The sequence below is a fragment of the Taudactylus pleione genome, unplaced genomic scaffold (genome assembly GCF_031769625.1).
Source record: "Taudactylus pleione unplaced genomic scaffold, aTauple2 ptg003768l, whole genome shotgun sequence".
Lineage (NCBI taxonomy): Eukaryota > Metazoa > Chordata > Amphibia > Anura > Myobatrachidae > Taudactylus > Taudactylus pleione.
In genome coordinates, this window is record NW_028288089.1 from 1 (window position 1) to 16,165 (window position 16,165).

Here is a 16,165-nt window from a genome sequence, read left to right on the forward strand (position 1 = left end):
GTGTTATCAGTACAGTACAGCACACACCTCCTCTCTCTCTCCATGTGTTATCAGTACAGTACAGCACACACCTCTCCTCTCTCTCCATGTGTTATCAGTACAGTACAGCACACACCTCCTCTCTCTCTCCATGTGTTATCAGTACAGTACAGCACACACCTCCTCTCTCTCCATGTGTTATCAGTACAGCACAGCACACACCTCCTCTCTCTCTCCATGTGTTATCAGTACAGTACAGCACACACCTCCCCTCTCTCCATGTGTTATCAGTACAGCACAGCACACACCTCCTCTCTCTCCATGTGTTATCAGTACAGTACAGCACACACCTCCTCTCTCTCCATGTGTTATCAGTACAGTACAGTACACACCTCCTCTCTCTCTCTCCATGTGTTATCAGTACAGTACAGCACACACCTCCTCTCTCTCTCTCCATGTTTTATCAGTACAGTACAGCACACACCTCTCCTCTCTCTCTCCATGTGTTATCAGTACAGCACACACCTCTCCTCTCTACGTGTTATCAGTACAGTACAGCACACACCTCCTCTCTCTCTCCATGTGTTATCAGTACAGTACAGCACACACCTCCTCTCTCTCTCCATGTGTTATCAGTACAGTACAGCACACACCTCCTCTCTCTCCATGTGTTATCAGTACAGTACAGCACACACCTCCCCTCTCTCTCCATGTGTTATCAGTACAGTACAGCACACACCTCCTCTCTCTCCATGTGTTATCAGTACAGTACAGCACACACCTCTCCTCTCTCTCTCCATGTGTTATCAGTACAGTACAGCACACACCTCCCCTCTCTCTCCATGTGTTATCAGTACAGTACAGCACACACCTCTCCTCTCTCTCTCCATGTGTTATCAGTACAGCACACACCTCTCCTCTCCATGTGTTATCAGTACAGTACAGCACATACCTCCTCTCTCTCTCCATGTGTTATCAGTACAGTACAGCACACACCTCCCCTCTCTCTCCATGTGTTATCAGTACAGTACAGCACACACCTCCTCTCTCTCCATGTGTTATCAGTACAGTACACACCTCCTCTCTCTCCATGTGTTATCAGTACAGTACAGCACACACCTCCTCTCTCTCCATGTGTTATCAGTACAGTACAGCACACACCTCTCCTCTCTCTCTCCATGTGTTATCAGTACAGTACAGCACACACCTCCCCTCTCTCTCCATGTGTTATCAGTACAGTACAGCACACACCTCTCCTCTCTCTCTCCATGTGTTATCAGTACAGTACAGCACACACCTCCCCTCTCTCTCCATGTGTTATCAGTACAGTACAGCACACACCTCTCCTCTCTCTCCATGTGTTATCAGTACAGTACAGCACATACCTCCTCTCTCTCTCCATGTGTTATCAGTACAGTACAGCACACACCTCCCCTCTCTCTCCATGTGTTATCAGTACAGTACAGCACACACCTCCTCTCTCTCCATGTGTTATCAGTACAGTACAGCACACACCTCCCCTCTCTCTCCATGTGTTATCAGTACAGTACAGCACACACCTCCTCTCTCTCCATGTGTTATCAGTACAGTACAGCACACACCTCTCCTCTCTCTCTCCATGTGTTATCAGTACAGTACAGCACACACCTCCCCTCTCTCTCCATGTGTTATCAGTACAGTACAGCACACACCTCCCCTCTCTCTCCATGTGTTATCAGTACAGTACAGCACACACCTCCCCTCTCTCTCTCCATGTGTTATCAGTACAGTACAGCACACACCTCCTCTCTCTCTCTCCATGTGTTATCAGTACAGTACAGCACACACCTCCTCTCTCTCTCTCCATGTGTTATCAGTACAGTACAGCACACACCTCCCCTCTCTCCATGTGTTATCAGTACAGTACAGCACACACCTCCCCTCTCTCTCTCCATGTGTTATCAGTACAGTACAGCACACACCTCCCCTCTCTCTCCATGTGTTATCAGTACAGTACAGCACACACCTCTCCTCTCTCTCCATGTGTTATCAGTACAGTACAGCACACACCTCTCCTCTCTCCATGTGTTATCAGTACAGCACAGCACACACCTCCCCTCTCTCTGTGTGACTCTCGGGCACTTAATGGGAAGCAGACACGTAGTCTCCACTCAGACTGTAATATACCCAGATGGGATGGGGGAGGGCGACATAGGCCCAACCAGGTATATACAGCACACAGGCACTATATGTACATAGTTATATTCCTCACCAGCCAGGTATATACAGCACACAGGCACTATATGTACATAGTTATATTCCCCTCACCAGCCAGGGATATACAGCACACAGGCACTATATGTACATAGTTATATTCCTCACCAGCCAGGTATATACAGCACACAGGCACTATATGTACATAGTTATATTCCTCACCAGCCAGGTATATACAGCACACAGGCACTATATGTACATAGTTATATTCCCCTCACCAGCCAGGTATATACAGCACACAGGCACTATATGTACATAGTTATATTCCCCTCACCAGCCAGGGATATACAGCACACAGGCACTATATGTACATAGTTATATTCCCCTCACCAGCCAGGTATATACAGCACACAGGCACTATATGTACATAGTTATATTCCCCTCACCAGCCAGGTATATACAGCACACAGGCACTATATGTACATAGTTATATTCCTCTCACCAGCCAGGTATATACAGCACACAGGCACTATATGTACATAGTTATATTCCTCACCAGCCAGGGATATACAGCACACAGGCACTATATGTACATAGTTATATTCCCCTCACCAGCCAGGTATATACAGCACACAGGCACTATATGTACATAGTTATATTCCTCACCAGCCAGGTATATACAGCACACAGGCACTATATGTACATAGTTATATTCCTCACCAGCCAGGTATATACAGCACACAGGCACTATATGTACATAGTTATATTCCCCTCACCAGCCAGGTATATACAGCACACAGGCACTATATGTACATAGTTATATTCCCCTCACCAGCCAGGTATATACAGCACACAGGCACTATATGTACATAGTTATATTCCCCTCACCAGCCAGGTATATACAGCACACAGGCACTATATGTACATAGTTATATTCCTCACCAGCCAGGGATATACAGCACACAGGCACTATATGTACATAGTTATATTCCTCACCAGCCAGGGATATACAGCACACAGGCACTATATGTACATAGTTATATTCCTCACCAGCCAGGTATATACAGCACACAGGCACTATATGTACATAGTTATATTCCTCACCAGCCAGGTATATACAGCACACAGGCACTATATGTACATAGTTATATTCCTCACCAGCCAGGTATATACAGCACACAGGCACTATATGTACATAGTTATATTCCCCTCACCAGCCAGGTATATACAGCACACAGGCACTATATGTACATAGTTATATTCCTCACCAGCCAGGGATATACAGCACACAGGCACTATATGTACATAGTTATATTCCCCTCACCAGCCAGGTATATACAGCACACAGGCACTATATGTACATAGTTATATTCCCCTCACCAGCCAGGTATATACAGCACACAGGCACTATATGTACATAGTTATATTCCTCACCAGCCAGGTATATACAGCACACAGGCACTATATGTACATAGTTATATTCCCCTCACCAGCCAGGTATATACAGCACACAGGCACTATATGTACATAGTTATATTCCTCACCAGCCAGGGATATACAGCACACAGGCACTATATGTACATAGTTATATTCCTCACCAGCCAGGTATATACAGCACACAGGCACTATATGTACATAGTTATATTCCTCACCAGCCAGGTATATACAGCACACAGGCACTATATGTACATAGTTATATTCCCCTCACCAGCCAGGTATATACAGCACACAGGCACTATATGTACATAGTTATATTCCTCACCAGCCAGGTATATACAGCACACAGGCACTATATGTACATAGGTATAGACACGGATACCGCTGAGCGTAGAGTCACAGCTGGGTCCTCATTGGACAGCTGCGGTCTGCGACACAATGCTTCATATTTCAGACCGGGTACACACTGCCCGATGTGGATGATATATCGTCATCCAGTGTGAACCCTCTATGTTACTATGTGCGTTCCAGCGCGTCGTCGGACCCACATGCAGTTCCGAATGCAGCATGGCCCACGCTGTCGCTCCGACGCTGCTGGTGTGTACGCACTTGCTGATGCTGGCACCACCGCCGAAGATGATACAGTGCTGGGTACACATCGGTGAGGGTGTGTCCAGCATTATAATAAATGGCAGTCAGAATACAGCTCAAGGAGGAACTGACCTGAACTTCTGGTACAGAAATGTCCGGAGAATTTCCTCTCTCTGACCTAGGGATAGACATGGAGACAAAATAATGGTGACTGGTTATTACAACTATCCACACACGTACAACTGTAACACACATTATAATGTGACTGTAAGGAGACACTACATCACTGTAATGTCCTAATGTCATAGTCACACGTACAGCTGTAACACATTATACTGTGACTGTAAGGAGACACACTACATCACTGTAATGTCCTAATGTCATAGTCACACGTACAGCTGTAACACACATTATACTGTGACTGTAAGGAGACACACTACATCACTGTAATGTCCTAATGTCATAGTCACACGTACAGCTGTAACACACATTATACTGTGACTGTAAGGAGACACACTACATCACTGTAATGTCCTAATGTCATAGTCACACGTACAGCTGTAACACATTATACTGTGACTGTAAGGAGACACACTACATCACTGTAATGTCCTAATGTCATAGTCACACGTACAGCTGTAACACACATTATACTGTGACTGTAAGGAGACACACTACATCACTGTAATGCCCCAATGTCATAGTCACACGTACAGCTGTAACACACATTATACTGTGACTGTAAGGAGACACACTACATCACTGTAATGTCCTAATGTCATAGTCACACGTACAGCTGTAACACATTATACTGTGACTGTAAGGAGACACACTACATCACTGTAATGTCCTAATGTCATAGTCACACGTACAGCTGTAACACACATTATACTGTGACTGTAAGGAGACACACTACATCACTGTAATGTCCTAATGTCATAGTCACACGTACAGCTGTAACACACATTATACTGTGACTGTAAGGAGACACACTACATCACTGTAATGTCCTAATGTCATAGTCACACGTACAGCTGTAACACATTATACTGTGACTGTAAGGAGACACACTACATCACTGTAATGTCCTAATGTCATAGTCACACGTACAGCTGTAACACATTATACTGTGACTGTAAGGAGACACACTACATCACTGTAATGTCCCAATGTCATAGTCACACGTACAGCTGTAACACATTATACTGTGACTGTAAGGAGACACACTGCATCACTGTAATGTCCTAATGTCATAGTCACACGTACAGCTGTAACACACATTATACTGTGACTGTAAGGAGACACACTACATCACTGTAATGTCCTAATATCATAGTCACACGTACAGCTGTAACACACATTATACTGTGACTGTAAGGAGACACACTACATCACTGTAATGTCCTAATGTCATAGTCACACGTACAGCTGTAACACACATTATACTGTGACTGTAAGGAGACACACTACATCACTGTAATGTCCTAATGTCATAGTCACACGTACAGCTGTAACACACATTATACTGTGACTGTAAGGAGACACACTACATCACTGTAATGTCCTAATGTCATAGTCACACGTACAGCTGTAACACACATTATACTGTGACTGTAAGGAGACACACTACATCACTGTAATGCCCCAATGTCATAGTCACACGTACAGCTGTAACACATTATACTGTGACTGTAAGGAGACACACTACATCACTGTAATGTCCTAATGTCATAGTCACACGTACAGCTGTAACACACATTATACTGTGACTGTAAGGAGACACACTACATCACTGTAATGCCCTAATGTCATAGTCACACGTACAGCTGTAACACACATTATACTGTGACTGTAAGGAGACACACTACATCACTGTAATGTCCTAATGTCATAGTCACACGTACAGCTGTAACACATTATACTGTGACTGTAAGGAGACACACTACATCACTGTAATGTCCTAATGCCATAGTCACACGTACAGCTGTAACACATTATACTGTGACTGTAAGGAGACACACTACATCACTGTAATGTCCTAATGTCATAGTCACACGTACAGCTGTAACACATTATAATGTGACTGTAAGGAGACACACTACATCACTGTAATGTCCTAATGTCATAGTCACACGTACAGCTGTAACACACATTATACTGTGACTGTAAGGAGACACACTACATCACTGTAATGCCCTAATGTCATAGTCACACGTACAGCTGTAACACACATTATACTGTGACTGTAAGGAGACACACTACATCACTGTAATGTCCTAATATCATAGTCACACGTACAGCTGTAACACACATTATACTGTGACTGTAAGGAGACACACTACATCACTGTAATGTCCTAATGTCATAGTCACACGTACAGCTGTAACACACATTATACTGTGACTGTAAGGAGACACACTACATCACTGTAATGTCCTAATGTCATAGTCACACGTACAGCTGTAACACACATTATACTGTGACTGTAAGGAGACACACTACATCACTGTAATGTCCTAATGTCATAGTCACACGTACAGCTGTAACACATTATACTGTGACTGTAAGGAGACACACTACATCACTGTAATGTCCTAATGCCATAGTCACACGTACAGCTGTAACACATTATACTGTGACTGTAAGGAGACACACTACATCACTGTAATGTCCTAATGCCATAGTCACACGTACAGCTGTAACACACATTATACTGTGACTGTAAGGAGACACACTACATCACTGTAATGTCCTAATATCATAGTCACACGTACAGCTGTAACACACATTATACTGTGACTGTAAGGAGACACACTACATCACTGTAATGTCCTAATGTCATAGTCACACGTACAGCTGTAACACACATTATACTGTGACTGTAAGGAGACACTACATCACTGTAATGTCCCAATGTCATAGTCACACGTACAGCTGTAACACATTATACTGTGACTGTAAGGAGACACACTACATCACTGTAATGCCCTAATGTCATAGTCACACGTACAGCTGTAACACATTATACTGTGACTGTAAGGAGACACACTACATCACTGTAATGCCCCAATGTCATAGTCACACGTACAGCTGTAACACACATTATACTGTGACTGTAAGGAGACACTACATCACTGTAATGTCCCAATGTCATAGTCACACGTACAGCTGTAACACATTATACTGTGACTGTAAGGAGACACTACATCACTGTAATGCCCTAATGTCATAGTCACACGTACAGCTGTAACACATTATACTGTGACTGTAAGGAGACACACTACATCACTGTAATGTCCTAATGTCATAGTCACACGTACAGCTGTAACACATTATACTGTGACTGTAAGGAGACACACTACATCACTGTAATGTCCTAATGCCATAGTCACACGTACAGCTGTAACACACATTATACTGTGACTGTAAGGGAGACACACTACATCACTGTAATGCCCCAATGTCATAGTCACACGTACAGCTGTAACACACATTATACTGTGACTGTAAGGAGACACACTACATCACTGTAATGTCCTAATGTCATAGTCACACGTACAGCTGTAACACATTATACTGTGACTGTAAGGAGACACTACATCACTGTAATGCCCCAATGTCATAGTCACACGTACAGCTGTAACACATTATACTGTGACTGTAAGGAGACACACTACATCACTGTAATGCCCCAATGTCATAGTCCGCCAGTTGCATGATCCGATGCCATTTTGGCAATTTAAATTACTTTTAAAGAGGTAAATCCAAACTAACTGCCGAAAAAGCGCCGGAGCCTGTAATATAAAACGTTTGCAACACACCCACATTTTTCAAACCACCCCTTTGTCACAGCCAAGAAACGGTCCCTTACTGCCCATCACCCTGCGTCTAACCCTCTCTGTCAGCAATAGAGACGTCGGGGCACATGCACCGTAATAAAAAAAAAAAAAAAAAAAAAACGGTCAACTGCGTCAATATCGACAAAGTGTCAAGTTCCAAATCTAGCCTAGGTCCTCCCAACATTCGCCCTCCCCCGGCTCTCAGAGCCGCACTCGCCCTTCCTCGGCTCTCTGCTATCTCTGCAGCCACCCCTCTCAGCTCTGCCCTATTCTCATTGGACTAATGAGAGGCTCCTCACTACCGTTGGTTTTCAGGTCTTCCTTGTATATCCTATTTTAGTGACGTCCTGTCCAGGTCTGAGAGCATCGTAGACCCTCACACATAGCTGCCAGTCAGTTAGACATCCGCCCGTGTTATTGCTGCTAATGGCCCCGCGTGCTGTGATGCATTATTTATTTGCATTCAGTATACAGTTACCATAGTGCGGCAGCATTGCACGTATACTGTCCTCCCCAGCCTGGGTGATCGCATGACATTATCAATGCTCTGATGTGCGTGTGCATGTTCCATGTCACCTGTCTGACGTGTGCAGTCCATGCTCGGCTTCATGTATGAATCCTGCTGAGTTGTTGAGTCGGCCATTTCCGCTAGAAGCTGGGTACTGAAAATCCCGGGATGTCCATGTCGATGGGCCTGTCCCTTCCCAGCAGTGCCCAGGGCAGAAGGCTCATGATCAAGGCTGTCTGTTGCTCTCTATGGCAGCACAGAGATAGGAGACGTCACATTATTGCATCACTTACATTACAGACTGCATGAGAAATATTGGAAGATCCACCAAACAGGAATCTATAACGTCAACGGTACCAACAAAAGCGTTGGGCAGCACAGACCGTGTAATGGTTAGCGCGGGGCAGCACAGACCGTGTAATGGTTAGCGCGGGGCAGCACAGACCGTGTAATGGTTCGATTCCTACCATGGCCCTAACTGTGTGGAGTTTGCATATTCTCCCTGTGCTTGCGTGTGCTTCCTCCCACAATCCAAAAGTATACTGGTAGGGTAAATGGCTCCCAACAAAAATAAACCCTAGTGTCTATGTGTGCATGTGATAGGGAATATAGAGTGTAAGCTCCACTGGGGCAGGGACTGATGTGTATGGCCAAATATTCTCTATAAAGCGCTGCGTAATATGTGTGCGCTATATAACTAACTGGTCATAAATACATAAATAAGAGTAAGCAAGAACGGGGCAAAGTCACAAACTGAGGAACTGGAGCTGCGACATCAGACAAGTTGGCATCGAAAAAATTACAGAATACTAGACGAGGGGTAAACAGACCCCCACATAGATCAATGGTCTGACCCCTATCTACTGCTCCGTACTATACAGCTCTCCCTGATATCCTGTAATACACTATATGTAACAGGTGACGGGGTGCAGACCTGGGGTACTATACAGCTCTCCCGTCTCCCTGATATCCTGTAATACACTATATGTAACAGGTGACGGGGTGCAGACCTGGGGTACTATACAGCTCTCCCGTCTCCCTGATATCCTGTAATACACTATATGTAACAGGTGACGGGGTGCAGACCTGGGGTACTATACAGCTCTCTCCTGTCTCCCTGATATCCTGTAATACGCTATATGTAACAGGTGACGGGGTGCAGACCTGGGGTACTAAACAGCTCTCCCGTCTCCCTGATATCCTGTAATACGCTATATGTAACAGGTAACGGGGTGCAGACCTGGGGTACTATACAGCTCTCCCTGATATCCTGTAATACGCTATATGTAACAGGGTGCAGACCTGGGGTACTATATACAGCTCTCCTGTCTCCCAGATATCCTGTAATACACTATATGTAACAGGTGACGGGGTGCAGACCTGGGGTACTATACAGCTCTCCCTGATATCCTGTAATACGCTATATGTAACAGGTGACGGGGTGCAGACCTGGGGTACTATACAGCTCTCCCGTCTCCCTGATATCCTGTAATACGCTATATGTAACAGGTGACGGGGTGCAGACCTGGGGTACTATACAGCCCTCCCGTCTCCCTGATATCCTGTAATACACTATATGTAACAGGTGATGGGGTGCAGACCTGGGGTACTATACAGCTCTCCCGTCTCCCTGATATCCTGTAATACACTATATGTAACAGGTAACGGGGTGCAGACCTGGGGTACTATACAGCTCTCCCTGATATCCTGTAATACGCTATATGTAACAGGTGACGGGGTGCAGACCTGGGGTACTATATACAGCTCTCCTGTCTCCCTGATATCCTGTAATACACTATATGTAACAGGGTGCAGACCTGGGGTACTATACAGCTCTCCCGTCTCCCTGATATCCTGTAATACACTATATGTAATAGGTGACAGGGTACAGACCTGGGGGACTATACAGCTCTCCCGTCTCCCCGATATCCTGTAATAAGTTATATGTAACAGGTGACAGGGTGCAGACCTGGGGTACTATACAGCTCTCCCGTCTCCCTGATATCCTGTAATACACTATATGCAACAGGTGACGGGGTGCAGACCTGGGGTACTATACAGCTCTCCCGTCTCCCTGATATCCTGTAATACACTATATGCAACAGGTGAAGGGGTGCAGACCTGGGGTACTATACAGCCCTCCTGTCTCCCTGATATCCTGTAATACACTATATGTAACAGGTGACGGGGTGCAGACCTGGGGTACTATACAGCTCTCCCGTCTCCCTGATATCCTGTAATACACTATATGTAACAGGTGACGGGGTGCAGACCTGGGGTACTATACAGCTCTCCCGTCTCCCTGATATCCTGTAATACACTATATGTAACAGGTGACGGGGTGCAGACCTGGGGTACTATACAGCTCTCTCCTGTCTCCCTGATATCCTGTAATACGCTATATGTAACAGGTGACGGGGTGCAGACCTGGGGTACTAAACAGCTCTCCCGTCTCCCTGATATCCTGTAATACGCTATATGTAACAGGTAACGGGGTGCAGACCTGGGGTACTATACAGCTCTCCCTGATATCCTGTAATACGCTATATGTAACAGGGTGCAGACCTGGGGTACTATATACAGCTCTCCTGTCTCCCAGATATCCTGTAATACACTATATGTAACAGGTGACGGGGTGCAGACCTGGGGTACTATACAGCTCTCCCTGATATCCTGTAATACGCTATATGTAACAGGTGACGGGGTGCAGACCTGGGGTACTATACAGCTCTCCCGTCTCCCTGATATCCTGTAATACGCTATATGTAACAGGTGACGGGGTGCAGACCTGGGGTACTATATAGCTCTCCCGTCTCCCTGATATCCTGTAATACGCTATATGTAACAGGTGACGGGGTGCAGACCTGGGGTACTATACAGCCCTCCCGTCTCCCTGATATCCTGTAATACACTATATGTAACAGGTGATGGGGTGCAGACCTGGGGTACTATACAGCTCTCCCTGATATCCTGTAATACGCTATATGTAACAGGTGACGGGGTGCAGACCTGGGGTACTATATACAGCTCTCCTGTCTCCCTGATATCCTGTAATACGCTATATGTAACAGGTGACGGGGTGCAGACCTGGGGTACTATACAGCTCTCCCGTCTCCCTTATATCCTGTAATACACTATATGTAATAGGTGACAGGGTACAGACCTGGGGGACTATACAGCTCTCCCGTCTCCCCGATATCCTGTAATAAGTTATATGTAACAGGTGACAGGGTGCAGACCTGGGGTACTATACAGCTCTCCCGTCTCCCTGATATCCTGTAATACACTATATGTAACAGGTGACAGGGTGCAGACCTGGGGTACTATACAGCTCTCCCGTCTCCCTGATATCCTGTAATACGCTATATGTAACAGGTGACGGGGTGCAGACCTGGGGTACTATACAGCTCTCCCGTCTCCCTGATATCCTGTAATACGCTATATGTAACAGGTGACGGGGTGCAGATCTGGGGTACTATATACAGCTCTCCCTGATATCCTGTAATACACTATATGTAACAGGAGACGGGGTGCAGACCTGGGGTACTATATACAGCTCTCCCTGATATCCTGTAATACGCTATATGCAACAGGTGACGGGGTGCAGACCTGGGGTACTATACAGCTCTCCCGTCTCCCCGATATCCTGTAATACGCTATATGTAACAGGTAACAGGGTGCAGACCTGGGGTACTATACAGCTCTCCCTGATATCCTGTAATACGTTATATGTAACAGGTGACTGGGTGCAGACCTGGGGTACTATACAGCTCTCCCGTCTCCCCGATATCCTGTAATACGTTATATGTAACAGGTGACAGGGTGCAGACCTGGGGTACTATACAGCTCTCCCGTCTCCCCGATATCCTGTAATACACTATATGTAACAGGTGACGGGGTGCAGACCTGGGGTACTATACAGCTCTCCCGTCTCCCTGATATCCTGTAATACGCTATATGTAACAGGGTGCAGACCTGGGGTACTATACAGCTCTCCCGTCTCCCTGATATCCTGTAATACGCTATATGTAACAGGTGACAGGGTGCAGACCTGGGGTACTATACAGCCCTCCCGTCTCCCTGATATCCTGTAATACGCTATATGTAACAGGGTGCAGACCTGGGGTACTATACAGCTCTCCAGTCTCACTGATATCCTGTAATACGCTATATGTAACAGGTGACAGGGTGCAGACCAGGGGTACTACACAGCTCTACAGTCTCCCTGATATCCTGTAATACACTATATGTAACAGGTGACAGGGTGCAGACCTGGGGTACTATACAGCTCTCCCCTCTCCCCGATATCCTGTAATACACTATATGTAACAGGTGATGGGGTGCAGACCTGGGGTACTATACAGCTCTCCCGTCTCCCTGATATCCTGTAATACGCTATATGTAACAAGTGACAGGGTGCAGACCTGGGGTACTATACAGCTCTCCCGTCTCCCTGATATCCTGTAATACGCTATATGTAACAGGTGACGGGGTGCTGACCTGGGGTACTATACAGCCCCCCCCACCCCCGTCTCCCCGATATCCTGTAATACGCTATATGTAACAGGTGACGGGGTGCAGACCTGGGGTACTATAAAGCCCCCCCCCCTCCGTCTCCCCGATATCCTGTAATACACTATATGTAACAGGTGACGGGGTGCAGACCTGGGGATCTATACAGCTCTCCCGTCTCCCCGATATCCTGTAATACGCTATATGTAACAGGTGACAGGGTGCAGACCTGGGGTACTATACAGCTCTCCCGTCTCCCTGATATCCTGTAATACACTATATGTAACAGGTGACAGGGTGCAGACCTGGGGTACTATACAGCTCTCCCTGATATCCTGTAATACGCTATATGTAACAGGTGACGGGGAGCAGACCTGGGGTACTATACAGCGCTCCCGTCTCCCCGATATCCTGTAATACACTATATGTAACAGGTGACGGGGTGCAGACCTGGGGTACTATACAGCCCTCCCGTCTCCCTGATATCCTGTAATACACTATATGTAACAGGTGACGGGGTGCAGACCTGGGGTACTATACAGCTCTCCCTGATATCCTGTAATACACTATATGTAACAGGTGACGGGGTGCAGACCTTGGGTACTATACAGCTCTCCTGTCTCCCTGATATCCTGTAATACACTATATGTAACAGGTGACGGGGTGCAGACCTGGGGTACTATACAGCTCTCCCGTCTCCCTGATATCCTGTAATACACTATATGTAACAGGTGACGGGGTGCAGACCTGGGGTACTATACAGCTCTCCCGTCTCCCCGATATCCTGTAATACACTATATGTAACAGGTGACGGGGTGCAGACCTGGGGTACTATACAGCTCTCCCGTCTCCCCGATATCCTGTAATACGCTATATGCAACAGGTGACGGGGTGCAGATCTGGGATACTATATACAGCTCTCCCTGATATCCTGTAATACACTATATGTAACAGGTGACGGGGTGCAGACCTGGGGTACTATACAGCTCTCCCTGATATCCTGTAATACGCTATATGTAACAGGTGACGGGGTGCAGACCTTGGGTAATATACAGCTCTCCCTGATATCCTGTAATACACTATATGTAACAGGTGACGGGGTGCAGACCTGGGGTACTATACAGCCCTCCTGTCTCCCTGATATCCTGTAATACGCTATATGCAACAGGTGACGGGGTGCAGACCTGGGGTACTATACAGCCCTCCTGTCTCCCTGATATCCTGTAATACACTATATGTAACAGGGTGCAGACCTGGGGTACTATACAGCTCTCCTGTCTCCCTGATATCCTGTAATACGCTATATGCAACAGGTGACCGGGTGCAGACCTGGGGTACTATACAGCTCTCCCGTCTCCCTGATATCCTGTAATACACTATATGTAACAGGTGACGGGGTGCAGACCTGGGGTACTATACAGCTCTCCCGTCTCCCTGATATCCTGTAATACACTATATGTAACAGGTGACGGGGTGCAGACCTGGGGTACTATACAGCTCTCCCTGATATCCTGTAATACGCTATATGTAACAGGTGACGGGGAGCAGACCTGAGGTACTATACAGCGCTCCCGTCTCCCCGATATCCTGTAATACACTATATGTAACAGGTGACGGGGTGCAGACCTGGGGTACTATACAGCCCTCCCGTCTCCCTGATATCCTGTAATACACTATATGTAACAGGTGACGGGGTGCAGACCTGGGGTACTATACAGCTCTACCTGATATCCTGTAATACACTATATGTAACAGGTGACGGGGTGCAGACCTTGGGTACTATACAGCTCTCCCTGATATCCTGTAATACGCTATATGTAACAGGTGACGGGGTGCAGACCTGGGGTACTATACAGCTCTCCCGTCTCCCTGATATCCTGTAATACACTATATGTAACAGGTGACGGGGTGCAGACCTGGGGTACTATACAGCTCTCCCATCTCCCTGATATCCTGTAATACACTATATGTAACAGGTGACGGGGTGCAGACCTGGGGTACTATACAGCCCTCCTGTCTCCCTGATATCCTGTAATACGCTATATGTAACAGGGTGCAGACCTGGGGTACTATACAGCTCTCCTGTCTCCCTGATATCCTGTAATACACTATATGTAACAGGTGACGGGGTGCAGACCTGGGGTACTATACAGCTCTCCCGTCTCCCCGATATCCTGTAATACACTATATGTAACAGGTGACGGGGTGCAGATCTGGGGTACTATATACAGCTCTCCCTGATATCCTGTAATACACTATATGTAACAGGTGACGGGGTGCAGACCTGGGGTACTATACAGCCCTCCTGTCTCCCTGATATCCTGTAATACGCTATATGCAACAGGTGACGGGGTGCAGACCTGGGGTACTATACAGCCCTCCTGTCTCCCTGATATCCTGTAATACGCTATATGTAACAGGGTGCAGACCTGGGGTACTATACAGCTCTCCTGTCTCCCTGATATCCTGTAATACGCTATATGCAACAGGTGACGGGGTGCAGACCTGGGGTACTATACAGCTCTCCCTGATATCCTGTAATACACTATATGTAACAGGTGATGGGGTGCAGACCTGGGGTACTATACAGCTCTCCTGTCTCCCTGATATCCTGTAATACACTGTATGTAACAGGTGACGGGGTGTATGGGTGTCACGTATCATGTATGTCATGGATTGTAATCTCATTTATAAAGCTCTTCAATATTTTTCACACTTACCCAATAAAAAAAAAAGAAAAAAAGAAAAAGACATATATACAATATTAGTGACAGTGATAAAGCAGAGATGTACCTCTTCCACCCAGTTACTAATGAGACAGGGGCTGTGGGAGACCCCTTGTTTTACAGCCGATGCGTCCTCCATCCTGCACCTGGTGTGATCTGAATAGAAGAGCAATAGGAGAGAATTGGTGCATTGTACTGTATATAACAGTCATAGGAGAGAATTGGTGCATTGTAGTGTATATAACAGTCATAGGAGAGAATTGGTGCATTGTACTGTATATAACAGTCATAGGAGAGAATTGGTGCATTGTACTGTATATAACAGCAATAGGAGAGAATTGGTGCATTGTACTGTATATAACAGTCATAGGAGAGAATTG

At 46.2% G+C, this 16,165-nt stretch overlaps 1 long non-coding RNA gene across 1 annotated transcript; it reads right to left on the reverse strand.

Annotated features, from left to right (window-relative positions):
- Nucleotides 1-4,332: 4,332 nt before the first annotated feature.
- On the reverse strand, nucleotides 4,333-15,938 carry LOC148430434 (uncharacterized). The gene is made up of 3 exons (XR_015877505.1): nucleotides 15,853-15,938; nucleotides 8,616-8,793; nucleotides 4,333-4,378 (listed from the first exon to the last, which is right to left on the reverse strand). It is a non-coding gene; the product is annotated as an uncharacterized LOC148430434 (long non-coding RNA).
- Nucleotides 15,939-16,165: the final 227 nt, after the last annotated feature.